The sequence below is a fragment of the Mastomys coucha genome, unplaced genomic scaffold (assembly GCF_008632895.1).
Source record: "Mastomys coucha isolate ucsf_1 unplaced genomic scaffold, UCSF_Mcou_1 pScaffold22, whole genome shotgun sequence".
Lineage (NCBI taxonomy): Eukaryota > Metazoa > Chordata > Mammalia > Rodentia > Muridae > Mastomys > Mastomys coucha.
The window spans coordinates 206,131,791-206,143,090 of record NW_022196905.1 but is presented as its reverse complement, the minus strand read 5'-3'; the positions used below and the strand labels follow the sequence as shown (position 1 = coordinate 206,143,090).

Genomic DNA, 11,300 nt, shown 5'->3' with positions numbered 1-11,300 from the left:
CTCTCTCTCTCTCTCTCTCTCTCTCTCTCTCTCTCTCCCTGTGTGTGTGTGTGTGTGTGTATGTGTGTTGTGCACCATAACATATATGTGAAGGTAAGAGGACAATTTTCAGGAGTTGGTTCTCTCCATCCACCATGGTTACTGGGATTGGGTTGGGGCTGGGGTGGGGAACAAACTCAGATGCTCAGATGTCAGGCTTGTGTGTCAAGTGCCTTTATCCACTTTGCAATCTGTCCAACCTTGAGTTACTTTTTCATTTTTGGTTTTTGTTTGTTTGTTTGTTTGTTTGTTTGAGACAGGGTTTCTGTGTATAGCCCTGGCTGTCCTGGAACTCACTCTGTAGACCAGGCTGGCCTTGAACTCAAAATCCACCTGCCTCTGCCTCTCAAATGCTGGGATTAAAGGCATGTACCACCACTGCCCGGCAAGTTACTTTTTCTTAAACCAAGCCTTGTAATATGATGTGTTCATGATGTAACCAGAAACACTTCTGCTTCAAACATTGGATTATACCAATTAATAGAAACGTCTACTTAGCTTTCCTTTTTAATCAATTTCCCATTTTTAAAAAATATGAAGAAAAAATCTATATTTTTCTTCATACATTTAGTGGGAAGTTTAATTACTTGGAGGAATATGTACCATGTGAAATTAATATGAGAAATCATCATTCAAAGGTTAGACACCTTTCATTGCTTTAGAAAGTGTGTAAGATAGTAAATATAAAAGGAGAGAAGGTTTATTTTGGCTCACAGTTTCAGAAGTTTCAATCCATGACCTGTTGCTTTTGGGTCTTTGACCAGGTAGTGTTTTACGGCAGAGACACTGGGCAGATGGGTTTCTCCTTTGATGGCACACAGCAAACAAGAAAAGAGCCCGAGAATCCCAATGTCCCCTTCAAGGTAACTACCCCAAAGGCCTAAATTGCTTTCACTAGACCTTGACTCCCCAAAGTTCCACCCACACCTAACATCACCAAAGAGAGGCAAGAAGTCTTCCACTTATAGGCTATGGGGAGACATTTAAAATTTACCGTACAGGTTGCTCCATGGCTGCCAGTAACAGAGGTTCTGGTCTGCCCGGGATGGGGCCGAAGCAAGTAGGCTACATACGGGTTGGTCCCACTGCTGTGTGAGCAGGGCTGTGCATCGGCTCACTGAGCAGGCACAGCGAAGGTGCAGAAACCACTCCCTGGGCACTCCATCGCGCAGGTGGTCATCACCATAGGGGACTGAAGCTGAGTGGAATAACACACGTGGGCGAGCCTCTGAGCTGGGTTCCCTCTCTCCATGTTCTCACTGAGGTCCTGTCGGAAACTGAGTATCAGGAAGAAATCCAAAAACTTAATAAAGTAGCAAGACATCGGCTGCTATCCACACTAGTTATGAGAATACAGCAAGAAAAAAGACAGAGAATTACAACAAGAGAACAAAGAACTGCAAACATCCTTGGAAGAAACACCGGTCTGCCTTGGAACTGATACTGAGCAAGAATCGAGAGCAAATGTTCAGATTGCTAATGGCCAGCAAAAAAAGGCGACCCAGGTATAATAATGAAGTTAAAAAAACAACACTCAAAGGAGTTGCAAGCACATGTTGACCAGATCACAGAGATGGCAGCAGTAATGAGATTGAAATTGAAACTGACGGACAGCAGGGTTGCAAGGATCAGGAGCGAATATAGAAAACAAAGACTGGAGAGAGATCCTCCAGATAACTCGGGAATCCTTTTTGAACCTTCGGAAGGATGATGCATCAGAGAGTACTCTCTGACTGCCTTAGTAACTAACAGTGACCTGAGTGTGAGGAAGAGCTGAGTGGCTTTCGGTGTGGTCACTAGAACGGGCCCAGAAGTGAATGGATGAATGAACATAAAACCCAACTTCAGTCTTTTTCCTCTAGTATGACAGGGACACCGGCAAAGAGACAGCAGCAGAATGTATAACCAATGGTCATCAGCTCGATCTCAATCCCAATTAGAAAGGAGAAGCTGAGCCACGGAGTGAACAGTGAGTCTTCAAGGTGCTGCTGAGCACTGCAGTTTCAGAAGCACTGTTGGCTTCTTGCATGATACAGAGATCACCCTGCAGAATACTCCTAGGTTTTCCCTACAACCTGTGACACTGAAACTGGCAGTGAAGTGTGGACCCATAGGCACACAGGATACAGAAGTGTGCTTTAATATGAACTGCAACCTAGACTATTCTGTTAGTGATCAGAATAGAAGAATAAAAGATTGTGAAATATGGTTAAAAATATACACTATACTTGTAAGTGAAGTCCATACTGAAATTAGCACAGATAGAAAGTTAGACTTTTCAGTATGTCATTTGTTAAGTACATAATACTATGTAGTGTAATTTTGTGTGTAATTTCATGTACTGGCAAAATTCAAAGGACTTTTCACTTTCATTCTGAAGTTTGAGGTGGATGAGGTCATAGGTCTGTTAGGAACAGTTAGGGCCAGTTCCCCAGATGTTAAAGGTTCTCATGCAGAGGGCTTAATATTCTGCATATAAGTGAATTTTATGATTTTTCTACTGTTTTTGGAGAGTAACCCTTAATTTAATGGTCCATTCTTTCATGTAGTTTTGTCCTAGGCCAGAATTTTAAAAAGAAGAAAGGCTACACAGTTGAGATGAGTCAGATCAATGTATTGAGCCAGTCTATTGTGAAATGTTATTTGAGAAGTAATTATTTTTATAAAAGATTATTTATCCTTTGTCTTCTTGGATATAATTTTAAGGTTGTGAATATTGAAAGATATCTGCTTTGTTTTTAGCAAATTTTCCATCCCCCCAACAGCCCCCCCAAAAAAACAGCTTTAAACTTACATGTAAGAGTGTGCTGAAGATGAGCCTATTTTGTCAATAAAGATGAGTGTTTAAAACTGAAAAATAAAAAGAGATTTAACATACAGCAAGTGTGTGTGCTGTCTTGAGAGAACATAGTTCTAGTTACTTATTAGTCCACCTTATGCCTGAGACACAGTAGTATATGTCTGGGTATATGCATCCTAGAATTTTTCTGAGAGAAAAGCTTAAGGTGATTGTATCCCCCATTCTGGCTTTGCTTTTAGTTCTGCATTGCTTTGTTTGGTTTTAATTTGCCTCAGAGATCCGCATTAGCATTTTCTCAAATGGCTGAAGCTATATCTTTATGCATATTTGTTGTTCTTCTTCACCAAATCATGAAAGATTAATTATAGTTTCCATGAGAGCTTGTGTGTACTGGGAGCTCATTTGTTCTCCTTCAACTAAACATACTGAATGTTTACTAGTTATGAGGTTCTTGAACAATAGGTTTTAATTATATAAAGTTGGTGAGATGTGACAATAATCTCAACTTAAAGGAAAGTAAAATACCCCATTCTTTCCCCCATAAGAAAGAGTAGGAACTACCACCAGAGTTTGTACATAATGAATTCCCTTTAAAGATTCAAAAGATCAAAAAGGAAGAAAAAAGGCAGGCAGAAAGGAAGAAAGGAAGGAAGGAAAGAAGGAAGGAAGGGAGAGAGGGAGGGAGGAAAGAAGGAAGGAAGGAAGGGAGGGAGGAAAAAACTTAACTGTAATGATGGATGTATTTATTGGTTGGATTATAGGAATCATTTCAAGGTATATATCAAAATCATTATATTGTATACTTTATATGTATTTTATATACTATATAATAAATACATAGTATATATCAAACACACATTCAAAGAGAGAGAGAGAGGGGGAGATGGAGAGGGAGAGAGAGAGAGAAAGAGAGAGAGGAAGTAAGAAAGAAAAATATTTTTTGATTGTCTAAATTCCTCAAGAGAATGGTATAGTCCATTTGCAGTCTTCCTAAAATGGTAGAGTAGAGAGAAGAGAGCCCAGGCTTCCGACTGTACAGTTGGTGCAAATTGCCAGGCAAATGCCTGACAAGCTGAGTTCTTGGCCTGGGAAAAGAACATCTATTTCTCAGGTTGTTGTGAAAATTAGACACAGTAAAAAGTAGAACTGCTATATCATCCTTTCTATTCCCTTCTCCACTCCTACCCCAACCCTACTCGCTAGGACCCTCTCTCCCTTCCTTCCCTCTCTCCCTCTCCCTCTCTTCTCTCTGCTTCTCTCCCTTCCTCTCTCCCTCTCCCCACCCCTTCCCTCCCTGCCTCCCTCTCTCTCTTCCTCTGATTCCTCCATGGAGATGAAATGTGACCAATCTACCTCATGCTCCTGTGGCCATACCTTCCTCTCCAGGATGAAGTGTACCTTGTCTGGAACTGTAAGTCAAAATAAACTCTCCTGGGTCAGGGTACAGAAACAAAAATTAACTAATTCAAAGTAATAGGTTTAAATTCCACAATGTACCAGTGAGTAAAGGAGGCAGGAAGACTATATTGTATATAATATCACAGTTTTCTGAATAGGAGAGTAGAAATTAATCTCCCATGAGCAGTGAGGAAGATCATTTCTCCATATTCTCAAACCCAGTTTGGAGGTTTGGGGATACTAATCGATGCCAGTTGTATGTAAAGCAAATGTCTTCTGGTTGAAGCTTGTCATTTCACTACTGTAATGATGTGTTTTGATATACAGGGCTCTTAAGCTTAATGAGGTAATTTATTAATCTTTTTTATGGCTGGTACTTTTAGAAATGAATAATAATGGATTTCTCTGTGGTTTTCAATGCATAATAATGACTGCCACTATTATTAATTGTTTTAGTTTTCAGATTTATCAAATTTGTGAAGCCTTGTGAAATTTTGGTTGACAACCTTAGACATAAAAAATGACCTCTGTATAGTTTTAGTTTGTGTATTTATCCTTGTGAGAATAAAATTGGGATTCTTTTCATATGAATAAAAGCCATTTATCTATCTTTCCTATCATCTACCTGTTTATATTTTCTATTCATTAATTAATGGCATTTATGTTCTTTTTCTTCTTGATTTTTAAGGTTTTTTTGTTTGTTTTGTTTTTTTAAGGAGATTAGTCCTCTATCTCAAGGTAAAGTGGTAGTTGCAAATTTTTCCTATTTTTCATTTGAGTTCTATTTTGCTGGTGATTTTATCTTCTTTCTATTCATTGATGTGATTAACAAGCAGTTTCTGTATTTTTTATAGTTGAATTTATTAATCTTGTCTCACATTCTGAGTTGCTATTTAGAAGACCTTCCCTTTCATATATCTAGATTTATGGGAACTTATTTAGATATGACTTATGGATCTGACTCACTTTTTAAAAAAATACTTATTTATTCACTTTACAATCCAATATCAGCTCTTCCTCTCCTCCCAGTACTCCCTCACTTAAGTCCTCTCCCTATTCTCCTCAGAAGGGGAAGCTCCCTTCTAGGTGTGAACTCCTTACTCCCCACTCCTCACTCCCACCCCCAAACCCTTCACATAAAGCCCCAAATCGTTCAGATTAATTGACTGTTGGTCTTCCTTTAGAGTACCTGTCATCTTCTGGTCCCACAGTATTTCTCCCAACTCTTCTGTAAGACTTCCCTAGCCCCGTCTACTGTTTGGGTACGAGTTTCTGTATCTCTTTCCATTAGCTATTGGGTAGAGACTCTAAGAGGACAGTTAAGTTATGCTAGGTTCTTGTCTGCAAGCACAAAGGAGTATCATTAAAAGTCTCAGGGATTGGTTTTTGCCCATGGGATGGATCTCAATTTGAGGTAGGCATTGGTTGGCCATTCCCTCAGACTCTGTTCTCTTTGTCCCTGCACATCTTGTAGGCAGGACATATTTTGGGTCAAAGGCTTTGTGGGTGAGTTGTTGTCCTTATCCTTTCACTGGGAGTACTGCTGGCTACAGGAAGTGGCCACTTCAGGATCCATATCCCCCACCTCTAGGAATCTCAGCCAGAGTCACTCCCATAAACCCTCTGGGGCATCTCCCCATCCCAGGTCTGTGGCACATCCTACGTTGTCTCTGTCACCCTCAGCCACTCTCCTCTCTCTTCCCCCGGCTTTCCCTTCATATGATACCTCCCTCCATTTCTATTCCCCATTCTACTCAATTCCTTCCTTCCATTGACCTCCAGCATCTATTTTGTTACACCTTCTGACAAGGACTCAACCATCGTTCCTTGTGCTGTCCATGTAATTTGGATTCTTTGTGTCTGTAGATAATAGCATGGCTATCCTGTATTTTATGGGTAATATCCACTTATGAGTGAGTACATACCATGGATGTTCTTTTGGGACTAAGTTATCTCTCTCAGGATGATATTTTCTAGTTCCATCCATTTACCTGCAAAACTCATGATGTCAATATTTTTAATGTCTGAATAGTATTCCATTGTGTAGATATACCATATTTTCTGTATCTGTTCTTCAGTTAATAGGCACCTAGGTTGTTTCCAGTTTCTGGCTATTACAAATAGCTATGAACGTAGTTGAGCAAGTGTCCTTGTAGGATAGTTGAGCATCTTTTGGGTATATGCCCAGGAGTGGTATGGCTAGGTCATCAGATAGAACTATATCAAGTAGGCCTCATTCCATGGATGCTGAGGTGGTTAAATATACAAAAATCCATCAACAATAATCCAACAATATAAACAACCTGAAAGAGAAAAACCTATATGATCATCTCACTGTACGCCAGACAAGCATTTGACAAAAATCCAACACCCTTCATAATAAAAGTCTTGGAGAGAGTAGGGATACAAGGGGCATACCTAAACACAATGAAGATACTACACAGTAAACCAACAGCCAATATCAAGTTCAGTGGAGAGAAACTTAAAGCATTTCCTGTAAAATCAGGGACAAGACAAGGCTGCCCATTCTCCCCATATCTCTTCAATCTAGTTCTTAAAGTTCTAGGAAGAGCAATAAGACAACTAAAGGAGATCAAGGGGATATATATTGGAATAGAAGAGGTCAAACTATCGTTATTTAATGATAATATGATTGTATACATATGTTACCTCTGGAATTCTATCAGAGAATTCCTACTGCTGGTAAACACTTTCAGCAAAGTGGCTGGATACAAAATTAACTCAAATCAGTAGCCCTCCTTTATACAAATGACAAGCAATAAACTGACAGAGAAAGAAGTTAGAGAAACAGTGTCCTTCACAGTCACCAGAATTAACATACAATGCCTTGGTGAAACTCTAACCAAGAAAGTGAAAGACCTGTATGACAAGAACCTCAAGTCTCTTAAGAGAGAAATTGATATCAGAAGATGGAAAAAATCTTCCTTGTTCATGGATTGTTAGGACTAACATTGAAAATGTCCATCTTACCAAAAGCAATCTATAGATTTAATGTAATCCCCAACAAAATTCTTAACAGATCTTGAAAGAACAGTTCTCCACTTATTTGGAAAAATAAGAAACCTAAATAGCTAAAACAATTCTGAACAATAAAAGAACTTCTGGAAGTATCACTGTCCCTGACCTCAAGCTGCATTGCAGAGAAATTGTGATAAAAACGGCGTCGTATTGGTCTAGAAACAGACAGGTGGATCAAAGGGATTGAACTGAAGATCCAGAAATAAACCTACATACCTATGGAGACTTGTATTTTTTTCTTTTTTTACAAAGAAGCCAAAACCATACAATGGAAAAGGGAGAGTATCTTCAACAAATGGTTCTGGTCTAACTGGATGTTTGATTCCCTTCTTATCTCTCCTCTGCATGATTATTTTTGCATTAAGACCACTTACTTTAAAAAGCCTATTCACATGAAAGATTAGATATGCTTCCTTGCTATGAACAGAATACCCACGAGTGCACAGGCCAGTAGTTCTTTGCCACCTGTTCATTCCTTTCATGCTATTTCAATGAATTAAGATATTAGTTTGTCTTTATAGCTGCCTTTTGCTACTGTGGTATATTCAACCATATTTGACTTTCCATATTAACTTCAAAATAGATGTTCCTAACTCTAAGGAAAGAATTAATTTGATCTATCACATACATACACACACGAGAATTAATGTAACATTTGGTTTACAAAATCATTAACAGGTTCTTTGTATTTCTAGATTTTTAGCAAACAATATAAAACAGATAATTTAGCTTTTGGAGGTAGATTTTCCCTGATAATTATCTGATATTTGAACTTTCAGGGACACTTTTGTGTTTGTGACAGAATTTGTCAGTTTGGCCAGAATTGCCTGGAATTCACTATATAACACAAGGTTGCTTCACATTGTGCCTTGGTTCTTGAATACTGGAATTTTTGGTCAACCTTACCATACCTGACTAAATTTTCTCTCTATTGAGATTAAATTAAGTTTTTCTACAAGGATATGCACATCTTCTAAAATTATTTGCATATTTTTCTAGCTTTTGAGTTGTGTATTAACTTCCTGTGATCTTAAAGCACAGGAGTATATATTTAAGACTATATTTTTCCTCACTGCTTCAGTTGTATTGAACTTTTTTAAAGATTTATTTGTTTATTATATATAAGTACACTGTAGCTGACTTCAGACACACCAGAAGAGGGCTGGTGTGTCTCATTACAGATGGTTGTGAGCCACCATGTCATTGCTGGGATTTGAACTCATGACCTCTGGAAGAGCAGACAGTGCTCTTACCCACTGAGCCATCTCATCAGTCCTGTATTGAACTTTTTAATACATAAATTTTCCAATTTCAGTATTATCTATATGTTCCATAAGGCTATATATTATTTTATTTTAATTTCTATATAGACATAACATTTTATGAATTATTTGTTTCTAATTCTACAATGTTTTAATTAGTGTACGTTAGTCTATTACTTCAGCTTGGAACTTGTAAGGCTTTGATCCCAGATGGGGTCAGTTTACACAAATGCCTATGGGTACTTGAGTGGAAGTTATTTTTCATTGCTGAATTATTAATTACTGAACCAGAATACATAATTACACTTACAAAATATAACTAAGTGATTAAATTATTTGGCTTACTGAAAAATGGTATAGTTACAGCTGTAACGCAGTTGATTTTACTTATCCATGTCATGCCTTGGATTACAATCTAGTCTGTTTGTGTTGGGAAGGCAGCTCCCACGTTGTTCAGTTTCCAGGCAACCCTTTCCCATCTTACTAATGGACTGCGTCTTTGGACTGTGTCTTTTTGTGTGTGTGTGAGACAGGGTTTTTCTGTACAGCCCTTCCATTCCAGAACTCACTCTGTAGACCAGGTTGGCCTTGAACTCAGAGAATGGACTGTGTCTTTATCATTACAAAGAGAGCCTTCATTGGTCTCATGAACATCTGAATTCAAATATGTATCAGTTGTCCGTTTTTCTATAGATGTATTTATGTTCATGAATGTTTTGCCTACATGTATGTATATGTACTATGTGGGTGTCTGGTGCACTCAAATTTCAGAATAGATCATTGTATCTCCTGGAACAGGAGTTACAGATGGTTATAAGCTGCTCTATTGGAGTCAGAAGCAGAACCTGGGTCCTCTACAAGAGCAACAAGTGATCTTAACTACTGAGTGATTTCCCCAACCCCTTTCCTCAGTTTTGACAAAATACCTGGGTGTTATGAATTGGGTCTAAAATGTTCCCCGGTGTACGAAGTTCTCAGAATACAATCACTTTCTCAAATCTTCTCCTATGAATGCTGCTGAATAGGTAGGTCCATGGCCACTTGTGTCTTTTTCTTTTTATGCTCCTATAACATTCATGAGTCATCATTGTGGGGAAGAGTTGACAGAAAAATGGGTACTCACTTTATAAAAACTGAAAGGGGTGCTTCAAGAACTAAATCTTAAGTGTCCACCATTGCCCAGGATTCTCCAAACTAATAATCAAGCCTTCAAGACACAAGGCTTTGGTGACATCCGACATCCAAGGGATGACAGCTTGTATCCATAACAACTTTATAGCTTTGATTTCCTTCTGTTTACACTTGCTTTGAGAAAGCTTTTATTTTTGTTCATTTGATTTATTTAGTCTTTTACATATAATGTACAGTGTGAATGAGCCTGAACACAATTTGTATTTAATATGTGAGGTAAGTACATATAGAATAACTGATAAAAATTATATTGTCTTTTACTTTTTCCATATATTTTTAAGCAATGTAGCTTAATTTCTACTGTGTTTTTCTTTGCTCATTTTTTCTTTTATATATGTTTGTTTAGAAACTGACACTGTTTCATTCTGTTTATAAATATAATTTTCTATAATGTCCCACCTTCTATTGTTGGATTTTTGTGGATTCTATTGGAATAGGTCTCTCTACTTTTCTACATAGAGCAGTCAATAAAGATGTTACTCCATAATATTATATACTATCTTTGTAACATATTTCTACCAGTATTAGATCATAGATACAATTTTTTTATTTGCTTTAAATCTTGCTCACTACCCCCACTTCTTGTCACCCCCTCCCACAATCATCTCCCATCCCCTTCTCCTATAAGAGTGTAGGACCCACCCTGGTATCTCCCAACCCTGGCATATCAAGTTGCTGCAGGTCTAGACACATCTTCTTCTGCTGAGGCCAGATAAGGCAGCCCAGCTAGAAAATATCCCACAAACAGGCAACAGCTTTTGGGATAGCCCCATTCCAGTTGTTCGGGACCCACATGAAGACCAAGCTGCATATCTGCTACACATGTGCAGAGAGGCCTAGGTCTAGGCAACATATGTTCTTTGGTTGACTCTGTTAATCTTCCTGTTGAGTTTCCATACCTTCGGGGCCTACAACCCTTCTCCCTACTTTTCCATGAGTCTTCAAGTCTGTCTACTGTGGGTTTCTGCATCTGTCTGAATCAGCTGAGGAGCCTCTTAGAGAACAGCTATGCTAGACTCCTGTCTGTAAGCATGATGTAGGGGATTGGTGCTTGCCCAAGGGATGGGTCTCAGGTGTAGTCCCTTATTGGTTGGCTACTCCCTCAGTCTGTTCCATCCCCAGTCACTGCATTTCTTGCAGACAGGATAAATTTTGAGTCCAAGGTTTTGTGAGTGGGTTGGTGTCCCTATTGCTCCACTGTGGTTCCTGCTTGGCTATAGGAAGTGGCCTCTTCAAGTACTATATTCCTAATGCACAGCTATATGTCATAGCCAAGGTCACTCTCATTGATTCTTGGGTGCTTCTCTAACCCAAGGTTTCTGTCCCATCCTAGACATGCCCTGCACATCCCCAACCCCATCAGTTGCAGACTTTCATTCATTCTCATAGCCACCTGGCCACCTCTCCTGTCTTTCTCCATACATGATTCCCCATCCATCCCCTCTTCCACTCAGTTTCCTCCCTCCATCTGCCCTTTTAGGAGTATTTTATTCCCCCTTCTTAGTGAGATTCAAGCATCTTTGCTTGTGCCTTCCTTCTTGTATAATTTATTTGAGTCTCTGGAGTGTAGC

At 38.8% G+C, this 11,300-nt stretch overlaps 1 pseudogene; it reads left to right on the top strand.

The window, feature by feature from the left end:
* Nucleotides 1-1,816, top strand: part of LOC116067818 — a 127,920-nt pseudogene extending 126,104 nt beyond the window's left edge.
* Nucleotides 1,817-11,300: the final 9,484 nt, after the last annotated feature.